General features: G+C 39.5%; 1 protein-coding gene across 1 annotated transcript in view; it reads right to left on the bottom strand.

Annotated features, from left to right (window-relative positions):
- Nucleotides 1-15,917, bottom strand: part of USP37 (ubiquitin specific peptidase 37) — a 106,879-nt gene that overhangs the window by 55,957 nt on the left and 35,005 nt on the right. The window lies entirely within an intron of this gene.

Consider the following 15,917-nt stretch of genomic DNA (forward strand, 5'->3'; position numbering starts at 1 on the left):
TCTAATAGAGTTCATTTTATAAATCTGGCTGCTCCAACATTGGGTGCGTACATATTTATGATTTTTATGTCTTCTTGATGGATCAGTCCTTTTATCATTACATAGTGTCCCTCATTGTCTCTTTTTTGGTTTTTTAGTTTAAAGTCTATTTTGTTAGATATAAGAATAGCTACTCCAGCTCGTTTTTCTGTTGCATGGTAAATCTTTTTCCATTCTTTCACTCTTAGTCTATGTCAGTCTTTATGGGTGAGGTGGGTCTCTTGAAGGCAGTTTATAGTTGGGTCCTCCTTTTTAATCCAGTCAGCCAGTCTGTGTCTTTTGATTGGGGAATTTAAGCCTTTTACATTAAGAGTTGTTATTGAAAAGTGTTGATTTATTCCTGGCATTTTATTGATTATTGTTTGGTTGTCTTAGGTGTCTTTTGTTCCTTGCTTTCTGGTTTACTGTTTGTTTTCTGTGTTTGTTGGTTCCTTGGGTTTTAGATAGCCTTTTTGTTTGTTTGTTTGATCTTCATGAATGCCATTTTTATTATACTAGTGGGTGTAGATTTTTCTTGGGTTTTTATGGCAGTGGTAGTTATTTTTCAGAAACCAAACCCAGTACTCCCTTGAGAATTTCTTGTAAGGGTGGTCATGTGGTGGTGAACTGCCACAGTTTTTGTTTGTTGGAGAAATATACTATTTGCCCTTCATTTCAGAAGGATAGCCTTGCAGGGTAGAGTATTCTTGGCTGGCAATCTCTGTCTTTTAGTATTTTGAATATAGCATCCCATTCCTTTCTGGCTTTAGGGTTTCTGATGAAAAGTCTGATGTTAACCTGATTGGGGAGGGTTTCTGATGAAAAGTCTGATGTTAACCTGATTGGGGCTCCCTTATAGGTGATTTGACGCTTCTCTCGCAGCATTTAAGATTCTCTCTTTGTCTCTGAGTTTTGCCAATTTGACTATAACATGTCTTGGAGAAGACCTTTTTGGGTTGAATACGTTTGGGGATCTTTGAGCTTCTTGGATCTGAAGGTCTGTGATTTTTCCTGTACCTGGGAAGTATTCTGCCAATATTTTGTTGAATATGTTTTCAATGCAATCTCCTTTTTCCTCCCCTTCTGGAATACCCATGACCCGGATATGTGAGCACTTAAGGTTGTCTGATATCTCTCTCAGATTTTCTTCAATGCCTTTGATTCTTTTTTCTTTTTTTGTCTGCCTGTGTTATTTCAAACAGCCCATCTTCAAGTTCAGAGGTTCTCTCTTCAACTTCCGCAAGCCTGCTCGTTAAACTCTCCATTGTGTGTTTTATTTTGCTGAATAACTTCTTCAGTTCGGCAAGTTCTGCTACATTTTTTTTCAGGGCATTGATTTCCTTGTACATTTCTTCTTTCAGGTCCTGTATACTTTTCTTTGTTTCATCATGATGTCTAGCTGAGTTTTCTTGTATCTCATTCAGTTTCCTTATAATTATCACTCGAAATTCCTTGTCAGTCATTTCAAGGGCTTCTTGTTCTGTAGGATCTAGAGCTTGAGAGTTATTATACTTTGGTGGTGTATTTTGATTTTTAGTATTTCTGGTATCTTTTCTTTGATGTTTATTCATTGTGGCGGGGGGTTTCACAGACCACAGGTTTGACACTATTGTCTGACTAAGATGTTGCTGGGGTTGCCAATTTGGTATGGGTACCTCGGTAACTGCTCAGTTGGCCACTGGTGCCTCACGTGTGTGGTTGCCTCGGGTCTTGGGCCTCTCCAGGGAGCCATCTCTCTGGTAAGCTTGGACTCTGCTGGGCTGCTGGGTCACAGGGCTGTACTGCAGGGTGTGTGGTCTCTGCCAAGCTTCCACCTCCCCTGCTGGATGTCTCCCTGTTCCGCACACACTGGGCCAGGCTGCTGGGATACGCGGAGGTACCGCAGAGCATGTTGTCTCTGTGGAGCTTCCCCTTCCCCTTCTGGATGTCACCCTGCTCCATGCGTGCTGGGCCGGCCTTGGGATGGAGCCTGGTGGCAGCGGTGAAGCCTATCTGCTGGTGGGTCGTGCGGTGGCAGCCCCCCCACAGGGTGTGTGGTCTCTATGGAGCTTCCGCCTCCCCTGCTGGACGTCTCTCTGCTCCGTACGCACTAGGCCGGGCTGTTGGATCGTGTGGCAGCGGTGTGGTCTCTGCGGAGCTTCTGCCTCCCCTGCTTGATGTCTCCCCACTCCACGTACACTGGGCCCAAAGCTCATCTGTGTTCAGGTGTGCAGCTGCTTATAGGCCAGGACAGGAAGGGCTGTAGAAGAGTCCTATGCAGAGTGGTTTCTTGTCTGCTACACGGCTTGGACTTTGACTCTGGAGCTCAGTTCCCTTGAGGTGAGATATTTTGCCCTTAGAATTCTGGATTGTCAAGGCACATCATGGAGGATCCAATAGACCATCAGAACATGCTAGACCTGATGGGTGACCTCAGTGCTAGGACTCTGAAATCAGATGGGAGGTCAACAGCTGCCGCTGCCTCTGTTGTGCGGAGCCCTGGGAGGGGAAACACACCAACCTGGGGTTATATTTGTTGGGAGACTTTTTATTACTGCATCAATCTCATTACTTGTTACCGGTCTGTTTAGCTTTTCTAGTTCTTCATGATTCAACCTTTGTAAGTTTTATGTGTCCAGGAATTTATCCATTATTTCTAGGTTTTGTAGTTTGTTCACATGTAGTTGTTCTTAGTAGTGTCCTATGATCCTTTGTATTTCTGTAGTATCAGTTGAAATGTCTTTTTCATTTCTGATTTTATTTGAGTCTTCTCTCTCTCTTCGTTAGACTAGCTAAACGTTTATTAATTTTGTCTACTTTTCAAAAAAACAACTCTTTGTTTCATCAATCTTTTGTATTTTTCTCATCTCTTATTCATTTATATCTGCTCAGATCTTTGTCATTTCTCTCCTTCTACTGATTTTGGGTTTTGTTTTCCAGCTCCTTCAGGTGTAATGCTAGGTTGTGTATTTGAAGTCTTTCTTATTTTTTGATGTAGCCATTTATTGCTATAAACTTTCCTATTTAAACTACTTTTGCTGTACCCCATATGTTCCGGTATGTTGTCTTTCCATTTTCATTTGTGTCCAGGAATTTTTAAATTTCCTTTCTGATTTCTTCTTTGACCTATTCATTGTATAGGAGTATGCTGTTTAAATTCCAGGTGTTTGTGCAGTTTCTAGTGTCCCTTTTGTTGGTGGCTTCTAGTTTTATTACCTTGTGGTCAGACAAGGTATTGACATGATTTCAATTTTTAAAAATTTGTTGAGACTTGTTTTGTGACCTAACATATGGTCTATTACAGAGAATGTTCTGTGTGCTGCTGAGAAGAATGTGCAGCTGTTGGATGAAATGTTCTATACATGTCCATTATGTTTAATCAGCATAGAGTACAGATTAATTCTGATGTTTCCTGGTTTATCTTCTGCTTGGATGATCTGTCCTTTGCTGAAAATGTGGTGTTAAAAGTCCCTAACTATCATTGTTTTGGAGTCTACTTCTCCCATTAGGTCTAATAGTAATTGCTTTATGTAACTGGGTGTTCTGGAGTTGGGTATGTATATATTTAGAATTGTTACATCCTCTTGATGAATCGGTCCCTTTATCATTATATAATGATCTTCCTTATCTTTTTTTAAAAAACTTTCCTCTGCTTGATATCTATTTTATCTGATATAAGTATAGCTTTGTTTCCATTTGCATGATATATCTTTTTCCATCCCTTCATTTTCACACATTTTATAGGTGAAGTGAGTTTCTTCTAAGCAGCATAGTGTTGGTTCTTGTTTTATAATTCATTAAGTCACTGTGTCTTTTAATTGGGGCACTTAATCCATTTACATTCAGAGTTATTATTTATATATAGGGACTTATTACTGCCATTTTATTCCTCTTTTTGGGGGGTTGTTTTATTGGTAATTTTTTCTTTTTTTCCAATCTTGCTGTCTTACTTTGTGGTTGGATGGTCTTCTCTAGTAGTGCATTTTGATTTCTCTATTTATTTTTAGTATGTCTCATAAGTTTTTGTGTTATGGTTTTCATGAGGCTTACAAGAAACATGTTACAGTTATAAATGATTATTTTAGACAAATAACTTTGATATCTAGAAAAAGAAAAACAAAGGGAACTCTTTGGTTTAAGTCATTCTCCCCACTTTTTGACAATTTGATGTTTCAAGTTACATCTTATTTTTTTAAATGGATATTTTTTTCTTTATTGATAAACTTAAGACTTGGATACATCAAATAAATCCAATTTCTGGGGAGGGGGGAATTAAAACCCACAACAGAAAAAAAAAGAAGTTAACACTGGGCCATAGCAGAACCCAGAGGATATATTCATATAATTGAAAAATTCTAGGCACTACATAATTGACCTTTGTATACAAAATGACATATTAAATTTGCAATTTGTGTTTCTTCTTGTTGAGGGCCATAGGACGAGCCAGGCACCTCAGCCTGCTGTCCACATGCAGGGGCAGGAGCCCTTGACTGCTTCCTTGCTGACCACAGCACCATCCCTCACCCCCACCCCTGCCAGGAACAGATGCTGGGAGAATGCTTGATCCTGATCATCCAAACAATGCATTCAGACCTGGCTGGAATAATTATGGGAATGCTGCTTGAGACTGACAACTCTCAACTACTGCACATGCTACAGTCCCGAGTCTCTCCAATCCAAAGTGGATGAAGCTGTGATGGGTCTACAGGCTTCTCATGCCAAGAAAGGAGCTGCCCAGAGGGTAGGTGCTGTTTGCTGCTGCTACCTCTTAGACAAGGAAAAACTGGATAACTCCTCAAAAGCCAAAGAAACCCTCATGAAATGCTGCTCAAGGTTAGAAGACTACAAGTTACATTTTTAAATATTGCCTAACTCTTATATGGTTGTTGTATATGTTAGTATCTTGTTAGGTTTGTCCTTTAGTCTTTATACCAAGGATATAAGCAGTTAATTCACCACCCTTACTTAGGACACTGGAATATTCTGAGGTTGTCTTGAACTTCTTTACTAATGAATTATATATCTTCAAAAGTTGTCTTGCTGCTCTGTAGCATTGTCTTCTTTCAGAATGAAGAACTCTCTTTAGCATTTCTTGTAGGGCAGGTCTAGTGCTGATGAATTCTCTAGTTTTTGCATGTCCGGGGAAGACTTTATTTCTCTATCATATTTGAAGGTTAGTATTGCTGGATAAAGAATTCTTGGTTGACAGTCTTATTCCTTCAGTACCCTGAATATATCATCCAATTCTCTTCTGGCCAGTAGGGTTTCTGCTGAGAAATCTCCTGAGAGACGTACTGGGGCTTCAGTGAATGTTATGTTTCTTTTCTCTTGCTACTCTCAGTATTTTTTGGTTTTGGTTTTGATAATTTGATTATGATGTGCCTTGGGGTGTTCCTCCTTGGATTGAGTTTGATTGCCAACCTCTGTACCTGGATGCTGTTGTCTTTCTCCATACTTGGGAAATTTTCGGCCATTATTTTCTTGAATATGATTTCTACATCTCTTCTTTTTTCCTCTCTCTTGGATATGCCATTTATGTGGAGATTATTTAACTTGAGGGAGTCCCATATTTGCTGTATTTGTTTCATTTTTTTCTCAATCTTTTTTCTTCTCCAATTTTATAATTTCATATGTTCTATCTTTGGGCTCACTGATTCTTTCCTCTGATTAAGTTTGCTGTTGGAGTTTTCTACTGAGCTTTTCAGTTCAGATAATGCATAGTTTACTTCTAGAATTTTTATTTCTTTTTAAATTGATTCAATTACTTTGTCACGTTCTAATTCTGCTCTTGGATTGTTTTCCAGATATCACTTAATTTTCTTTCTTTATTTTCTTGTAACTCCCTGAAATAAGGGGGTTATTCAGAATCCTCTGAACACACCTGGACTGTGTGTAGAAATTCTGGTCCACCACTGAATCTTTCCAGAAAACTGCACCCCCTCCAGTTCTATTGCCTATCAGTCTCCACTAAGTGGGCCTGTGCCAATAGGAAGGCAGATCAGCTGCCTACTCTGCACCCCAATGTTCTCTTGGCAGGCCAGCCTTCCTCTCACACTCCGTATGCTTCCCATGGGATGGTCCACGCACAGATCCCTTGCAGTGACTCACTGGCATCTGGGTGGTTTTCTCTGGTCAGTTATGTCCCCTCGCTCCTAAGTACATCCATGGGAACCCTGTCAGTGGGCTTGCTGGCTTGGAGGCTGGTACAGTATGCTCCAGAGCCCTCTTTTCCCTTGAAGACTCCATGCAACTTCACGCAAAGGGCTCAGCTGTGGTGTTTGCTGGCTCCTGCTCTGTGTGCTGCCGCTTCTTCCCACCTGTCACAGAGCTAGCCTGGGTGGGGCTTGGAACAGAGCAGTTTCTTCTTTCTCTAGCAGCAGCTCCTCCCACCTTCATGAACTCCGTGGGTCTCTCTTCCTCTTTCCCTGAGCTCCAGTGGTGACAGGTTGGCAGTCTTTGCTTTGTAATAGTTGTAAATTGACTGACTATTAGGGAGAGTGATGCTGGGGACTGTCTATTCCACCATCTTGATGGCATCTGGTAGATCCGTTAAGCTTTCTGAGGAACTGCCAAACTGTTTTTCAAAGGAGCCATCCTGTTTTACATTTTCATCAGCAATGTACAAGGGTTCCAATTTCTCCACATCCTTGCTAACATTTGTTTTTTTCCAGGTTTTCTTTTATTATATCTATCCTAGTTGGTGTGAAGCATATAATTTTTGTTTTGATTTGCATTTCTCTAATGACTAATAATGACAAACGTCTTTGCATGTGCTTGGTGGCTATTTGGACATCTTCGAAAAAATGTCTATCAGATCCTTGGCCGATGTTTAAAGTGGGTTGTTTGTGTTTTTGTTGTTAAATTGTAAGAGTTCCTTAATATACTCTGCATACTAGACCCTTATCAGATATATGATTCGTAATTTTTTTCTCCTTCTGTAAGTTGTCCTTTCACTTTCTTGATGATGTCCTTTGATGCACAGAAGGTTCTAATTTTGATGAAGTCCAATTTATATACATATATTTCTTCTGTTGCTTGTGCTGGTGTCACAACTAAGAATCTACTGTTAAATCCAAGGTCGTGATTTACTCATGTATTCTTCTAAGAATTTCAGCTCTTATATTTAGGTCATTGACCCATTTTGTGTTAATTTTTACATATGGGGTAATGAAGAGGTTCAACTTCATTCTTTTGCATGTGGATATACAGGAGTACCAGCAGCACTGGTTGAAAAGAGATTCTTCCACCATTAAATGGTCTTGTTGAAAATCAATTGGCCATAGATATACAGATTTATTTCTGGACTCTCAATTCTACTCTATTGGCCTATAGGTGTATACTTTTTCCAGTAAGACACTATTCTGATTATTGTTTGAGTAAGTTTTGAAACTGGGAAGTGTGAATCCTCCAACTTTGTTCTTTTTCAACATTGTACTGTCTATTCAAGACTGCTTATAATTCCATATGAATTTGAGGACCAGCTTCTCTGTTTCCGAATAAAATCAATTGGAATTTTGATAAAGACGACATTGAACATGTAGATCGCTTCGGATAGTATTGATTTCCTAACAACATGATATCCTTTAATGTAACAACATTAAAGACAAGATGTCTATTTATTTAGGTCTTTTAAAATTTCATTTAGCAAAGCTTTATAGTTCTCAGTGTACTAGTCTTTCATCTCCTTGGTTAAACTTACTCCTAGGTAATTTCTTCTTTTGAATGCTATTGTAAATGAAATAGTTTTCTTAACTTCCTAAAAGGATTGTTCATTACTGGTGCACAGAAACACTACTGTTTTTTATGTGGGATCTTGTATCCTGCAACTTTGCTAAATTTATCAGGTCTAGTAGATCTTTGTGTGGGTTCTGGTGATTTTCTACATATAGGATCATGTCATCTGAAAATACAGAGTTTTATTTCTTCCTTTCCAGTTTGATCTTTTTTATTTCTTTTTCTTGCCTAACTATTCTGGCTAGAACTTCCATTACAGGGTTGAAGAGCAGTGGTGAAAGCAGGCATCTTTAACATGTTCCTGATTTCCGGAGGAAAGTTTTCTGTCTTTCACCACTGAGTATGATTTTAAAAAATATTAGCTGTGGGTTTTTATAAAGGTACTTTATTATGTTGAGGAAGTCTTCTTCCATTCCTAGCTTTTTGAATGATTTTTTTTTTAATCATGGAAGGATGATTGATTTTGTCAAATGCATTTTCTACATCAACTGAGATAATCATGTAGCTTTTTCCCTTGGTATGTTAATGTGATTTATTACATTGATTTTCTTATGTTAAACCACCACTTACACATCCTAGAATAAATCCTACTTGGTCATAGATTATCATCTTTTAAAAATGCTGTTTGGTTTATTTTGCTAGTATTTTGTTGAAGATTTTCACATTCGTATTTGTAGAGACACTGGTCTGTAGCACTGTTTTCTTGTGTTATCTTTGGCTGTGGTATCATGGTAAGGCTAGGCTCACAGAATGAGTTAGGAAGTGTTCTCTTCTATTTTGGGGAAGAGTTTGAGAAGAATTTGTGCTAATTTTTCTTTAAATGTTAGATGGAATTCACCACTGAATCCATGTGGTCCTAGACTTTTCTTTGTCGGGAGATTTTTTTACAACTGTAAATCTCTTTACTTGGTATGGCTCTGTTCTGATTTCTCATTTCTTCTTGAATTAGTTTTGGTAATGTGTGTGTTTCTAGGAATTTAATCATTTCATCTAGGTTATCTGATTTATTGGAATACTGCTAAATGTAGTATTCTCTTAAAATCCTTTTTATTTTTGTAACCTTGGTAATAGTTTCCTTACTTTCATTTCTAGTATTTCAGTCTTCTCTCTTTTTTCTTTGTCAGTTTGCTAAAAGTTTGTCAATTTTATTCATCTTTTCAAAGAATCAACTTTTAGTTTTATTGATTCTCTCTACTGTTTTTCTATGCTGTATTTTTTTTTAATCTCTGCTCTAATCTTTTTTTTTTCCTTTTTGTCTTTTTTCGTGACTGGTAACGGGATCGCAACCCTTGGTATCGCGCCTGTACCGCGACCGGCAACGGGATCGCAACCCTCAGTGTCGCGCCCGCACCGTGCTCAACCAGTGAGTGGACCGGTCTCTATATGGGATCCGAACCCTTGGCGGGAGCGCCGCCGCGCTCCCAAGCGCTGCACTCTACCGAGTGCGCCACCGGGCTGGCCCGTCTCTCCTCTAATCTTTATTATTCCCCTTCTTCTGCTTGCTTTGGGTTTAGTTTGTTGTTCTTTTTCTACTTCCTTAAGGTGTAAAGTTAGGTTATTGATTTGAGATCATTCTTTTTATTAATCATAGTAAGATACACATAACATAAAATTTGCCATTTTTGGGCCGGCCCGGTGGTGCACTGCTACAGTGCGCCGCTTGGGAGCGCGGTGGTGCTCCCGCCGAGGGTTCGGATCCCACATGCAGACCGGTTCCCGCTCACTGGCTGAGCGAGGTGCGGGCGCAAAAAGGAAAAAAAAAATTGCCATTTTAACCACTGTTAATTGTATAGTTCAGAGGCATTAAGTACACTGACATTGCGGTATAACCATTACCACCATTCATCTCAGGAGCATTTTTCATCTTCCCAAACTGAAAACTCTGTACTCCCCACTCCCTACTGCCCTGGAAACCAGTATTCTACTTTCTGTCTCTACGCATCTGACTACCCTAGATAACTCATATAAATGGAATCATAGTATCTGTCCTTTGGTAACTAGTTCTTTCACTTATCTCACTTAATATTATGTCTTCAAGGTTCATCCGTGTTATAACATATGTCAGAATTTCCTTCCTTTTTAAGGCTGAATAATATTACATTTTATATATATAACATATTTTATTTATCCATTTATCCATTGATGAATATTGGTTTGCTTCCACATATTGGCAATTATGAGTAATGCCGTTATGAACATGGGTGTACACATATCTGTTCAAGCCACTCTTTTTGGGTATATATCCAGAAGCAGAATTGCTGGATTAGGGCCGGCCCGGCGCTCCCGCCGAGGGTTCGGATCCCACATACAGACCGGTTCCCGCTCACTGGCTGAGCGAGGTATGGGCGCAACACCGAGGGTTGCGATCCCGTTGCCGGTCCCGGTCCGGTACGGGCACGACACTGAGGGTTGCGATCCGTTGCCGGACACGCGAGGTGCGGGCGCAGCACCGAGGGTTGCGATCCCGTTGCCGGTCCCGGTCCGGTACGGGCACGACACTGAGGGTTGCGATCCGTTGCCGGACACGCGAGGTGCGGGCGCAGCACCGAGGGTTGCGATCCCGTTGCCGGTCCCGGTCCGGTACGGGCACGACACTGAGGGTTGCGATCCGTTGCCGGACACGCGAGGTGCGGGCGCAGCACCGAGGGTTGCGATCCCGTTGCCGGTCCCGGTCCGGTACGGGCACGACACTGAGGGTTGCGATCCGTTGCCGGACACGAAAAAAGACAAAAAGGAAAAAAAAAAAAGAATTGCTGGATTATATGGTAATTTTACTTTTAGTTTCTTGTGGAAACATCAACTGTTCCCCATGGTCACTGCACAATTTACATTCTCATCAACAGTGCACAAGTGTCCCAATTTCTCCACATCCTCTTCAACACTTCTTTTTTAATGTAAACATTTACTGTTATACATTTCCCTCTGAGCACTGCTTTTGTTATAACCCATTAGTCATGGTATGCTCTTTTAGCTTTCATTCATCTCTAAGTATTTTCTAATTTCCCTTGGGATTTGTTCTTTGAGTGGCTTAAGAGGTGTTTAATTTCCACATATATCTAATTTTCCATCTGCTATTGATTTCCAGCTAAATTACATTGTGGAGAAGACACTTTGCATCATTTCAACCATTTAAAACTTACCGAGACCTGTTTTGTGGCCTTATTATGTCTCCTGGAGAATGTTCCACATGCACTTGAGAAGAATGTGTATTCTGGTGTTACTTACTATGTGTTTGAGGTCTAGGTAGTTTATAATGTTCTTCAAGTTTTGTATATCCTTATTGATTTCTGTCAGTATATTCTATCCATCACTAGGAGTGGAGTATCGATGCCTCCAACTACTATTATACAGCTGTATTTTTCCTTCCAGTTGATTTAAAGTTTTTATCTAATAAGTCCAATATCTATGTTTCCTAAGGAAGAGTTTCTGTTAATATCTACTAAGAATGAGCTATTCTTTCTTATTTTTTTGCATGCTTTTTAATTTTCTCTTGAAAGCTGGACATTTTTAATATTACAATATGGTAATTCTAGAAATCAGATTCTTTCCCCTCCTCAGGATTTGTCTTTGTTACTTGTTGTAGGCTGTAGGTGTATACTGACTTTTCTAAACTCCTTTTGTAAAGTCTGTACTCTTTGTGACATGTGGTTTCTGTTCTTTAAGCTTGTGTTCAGCTAATGTTTTGACAGATTTCCTTTAACATCAGCGAAGAAGGGGGAAAAGGAAGGGAAGGAGGGGGAAAAGAAAGGGGGAAAAGAAGGAGAAGGAAGTAAGAAGAAACAACTCCTCCCAGTCTTTGCAGATTGTCCCTGGGCTGGTGCAAATCCTTGAGTGCTTATCCAGGCAAATTAACTCTCCTTAGACTTCACTTCCTACTTACACTGAGCCTAGAGATCAGCCAGAAGTAACAGCATTAAGTTCTTCTCAGGTCTTTTCATTGCATGACTCTAGCCATGCGCATGCACTTAGCTTTCAAATTTTCCCAGTATACATACACAGGAGTTTTAAAATCTAATTCCCTACTATTTTTAAGTTGCCTTTTTCTTGATTCAATGTTTGCTTGTCTGCTATAACCCTTTATTTTCCAGAGTTCTAACGAAGTTGATTCTGACACTTTTTATTTGATTTTTCAATATTTCTTTGAAGGGACAGGCCCTCAGAGTTGCCTACTCTGCCACTTCACTGACGTTTTTCTCTCCCCTCAATTTATAACATTTTTCATACATAAGAAACATCAGCCCTTTAATCATGATATATGTTGCAAATATTAACTCCAAACTTATCATTTGTCTTCATTTATGTTTTTAGCCATGCAAAATCTAATTTTTATGTAGTCAAATTTATCAGTATTTTCTTTTACTGAATCTTGAATTTGAATCATATTTACAAAGCCTTTTCTCACACCAATATTATAGAAAAATTCACCCACAATTTCTCCCAGTACTTAAACAGTTTCATTTTTTACAATTAGGACTCTGATTCATTTGGAATTTATTCTTGTGTACAGTTGAAGAATGAATCTAATTATAACTCTTTCAAAATGGCTGTATAGTTATCCAACACTGTTTCAAAAATATCCTTCTTTGTCCCTATAATCTGGTCTTTCTATTGAATTCCATTGATCTGTCTATTCATGTATCACTACCAAGTAATTTTAATCATACTGAATTAATAATATTTTTAAGTATCTGGTAAGGCTATTCTCCCCTCCTAGCTATTTGTATCCAGTATTTTCCTACCTATTCTTCTGTGTTTATTTTTCCACACGAATATATCAACTAGTCTGGCTTCTTCTCTAAAAAATCTTGTTAGTATTTTTATTGCTATCACATTAAACTTATAAAATATTTTATGGAGAACCATATATTGATTATGTTAAGATGTCCTAACCAAGAACAATGAATGTTTTCTATGTATTTAAGTTTACTGTCGGGCTGGCCCGTGGCTCACTTGGGAGAGTGCGGTGCTGATAACACCAAGACTATGGGTTCGGATCCTATATAGGGATGGCCGGTTCACTAACTGGCTGAGCGTGGTGCTGACAACACCAAGCCAAGGGTTGGGATCCCCTTACCAATCATCTTTTTTTGGGGGGGGAAAAAGTTTACTGTGTGCCTTTTGGGAGTGTTTTGTAGTTTTCTTTTTTTTTTTTGTCTTTTGTCTTTTTTCCGTGTCCGGCAACGGATCGCAACCCTCAGTGTTGCCCCCGTACCGGACCGGGGACCAGCAACGGGATTGCAAACCTCGGCGTTGCTCCCGCGCCTCGCTCAGCCAGTGAGCGGGAACCGGTCCGTATGTGGGATCCGAACCCTCGGGCAGGAGCGCCGCTGCGCTTCCCAAGCGGCGCACTATCCAGTGTGCCACCGGGCCGGCCCTGTAGTTTTCTTATTCAATTTTAAACAATTCTGCTTAAGTTTATGCCTATTTCATCTTTTTTTATTGCTACGTAAATTGGGTATTTTCTTCTATTATATCTTCTAACTGGTTATTTGTAATAACATGCATGTAAATTTTTAATTCTGCTATCTGACTAAATCCTTTAATTGTCTGAGTTAGTTTTATCATTGATTCACTTGAGTTTCTCCTTCTTTCATTTACAATTCTTATGCCTCAACTTTTTTCTCTTGTCTAATTGCATTGACTAATAATTCCAGCACAATGTTAAACAGAAGTAAAAACAGTAGGCATCCTTGACTTGTTCCTGACCTTAAGTAAGGTACACTAGTTTAAAGACTGAGGTATATATTTAATCAAGTTAAGGAAGTATCCATTGATTCCTATGTTTTGAAGTGTTTTTTATCAGAAATGGGTGTTGAATTTTGACAAAAGTTTTTTCAGGATCGATGAGTAAAATAATATGCTTTTTCTCCTTGTACCTATTAATATAGTAAATTATATTAATAGATTTCCTAATATTGAACTATCCTTGCAAGCCTGGTATAAAACCATTTGGACATAGTGTATTCTTTTCTTATTGTGATACTGGAGTCTCTTGACTAATATTTGACTTAGGATTTCTTGCATCAATATTCAGAAACAAAATTGGCTTTTAAGTTTTTTTGTGCTACTTGTACAGATTTAGTTATACTTACTTCATTGAAAGTGAATATTGGAAGACTTCCTTCATTTTCTATGCTCTAAAACAATTTATGTAGCATTGAGATTCTCTGATCTACTTGAAATATTTGATCTACTTGAAATACTATACTCTAATTCCTGGAAGAAGTCTGAAAAAAGGAAAGATGTATTTCTAAAAATGGGTACAGGGCCGGCCCGTGGCTCACTCGGGAGAGTGTGGTGCTGATAACACCAAGGCCATGGGTTCGGATCCCTATATAGGGCTGGCCAGTTAGCTCACTTAGAAGAGTGTGGTGCTGATAACACCAAGTCAAGGGTTAAGATCCCCTTACCGGTCATCTTTAAAAAAAAAAAAAAAAAATGGGTACAAGGGTGGGCAACTCATGAGGTTATCAAAGAGTCTGAAGGAAGTGAATAACAGAGACTAGAAGTTACCTATAAATACACAAGAGGAGGCAATGAGAAAATTAGAAAAATGAGACCAAGGTAGACAAAGATAAGACTTGGATAAAGAATTGTCACAAAATGGGATAGATAAGACCAATATAAGAATGCTGTCTGGTAAGGAAACAGCAAAATAATAACTTGAGACAGATTAATCAGAATGAAGAACAAAGGGAATTAAGTATTATACAGGAAGGCAAACATTGTAGAAGGCAGAGCAAGAAAGATGAGGATCAGAGAAAGCAAGAGGTAAGAAGAGAGGAAAATGAAATGTTTCACTGCAAATTTTATGATGTTTCCTGCTAATACATGAAGCATATAAAGGCCTATGGATAAGCCAAACTGGCAGACATGACTCATTCAAGAAAAAGTGATAAATTTAAAGCTGGTATTAAAGCAGTAATTTGAATGAGATTAAAAACAAGCTGGTAGGTTTTGGGAGGGCAATTTGGTAAGAGTAATCAAAAATTTCAAAGTACCGGGCCAGCCCGGTGGCGCACTCAGTAGAGTACGGCGCTTGGGAGCATGGCAGCGCTCCTGCCGAGGGTTCGGATCCCATATAGAGACCGGTCCGCTCACTGGTTGAGCGCGGTGCGGGCGCGACACCGAGGGTTGCGATCCCGTTACCGGTCACGAAAAAAGACAAAAAGGAAAAAAAAAATTTCAAAGTACCTTCCTTAGTCCTAACAATTCCACTTCTAAGAATTTATTCTATAGATAAATTCCAACAAGTATTAAAAACATATGTGTACATGTATAAGAATGTTCATTCTAGCCTGGATTGTAAGTGGAAAAAAGGGAAAGCTAAATGCACATTAACATGGTTGAAAGTTCTGTATTAATTTTTATAAAAAAGCCCATGATTAATGTATAGTGAAAAAAAGAACGGAGAAGCAATACAGCATAGTAGTTAAGAATGCAATTGGAGTCCAACTGCTTGGATTTACTACTACTGTATACCAACTATATCACTTTGAGCAAGTTAATGTAATTATCTATCAAAGCAGATTTTTTTTCTTTCTTTTTGGACCAGTAAGGGGATCGCAACCCTCGGCACAGTGTTGTCTGCACCACGCTCAGCCAGTGAGCGCATCAGCCATCCCTATATAGGATCTGAACCTGCGGCTATTAAGCACCGCACTCACCCGAGTGAGCCATGGGGCTGGCCCGATCAAAGCAGATTTTTAATATCTCTATCTCACAGAGCTGTTGCAAGGAAATAAAGAGGGGGAACCCCATTCAAACAATTAACACTCAATATCTGGTACATAGTAAACACTTAGGGTAAAACAGCTACTATTAATTATTATTACAGTTGTTATACTATCATCTCATTTTTGTGTTTAATAAAAATATAATCATGAAAGGACTTGGGAGGATACATATAAAACTTAATCTTGAAAGTATCTCAACAGCAGGATGAAGAGTATGGTTTTTTTTTTTTTTTTTGTCTTTTTTCGTGTCCAGCAACGGACCGCAACCCTCAGTGTCACGCCCGTACCGGACCGGGACCGGCAACGGGATAGCAACCCTCGGTGCTGCGCCCGCCCCTCGCTCAGCCAGTGAGCGGGAACCGGTCTGTATGTGGGATCCGAACCCTCGGCGGGAGCGCCGCCGCACTCTCAAGCGGCACACTGTAGCAGTGCGCCACCGGGCCGGCCCAT

Source organism: Galeopterus variegatus, unplaced genomic scaffold (assembly GCF_000696425.1).
Source record: "Galeopterus variegatus unplaced genomic scaffold, G_variegatus-3.0.2 Scaffold626, whole genome shotgun sequence".
Taxonomy (NCBI): Eukaryota; Metazoa; Chordata; class Mammalia; order Dermoptera; family Cynocephalidae; genus Galeopterus; species Galeopterus variegatus.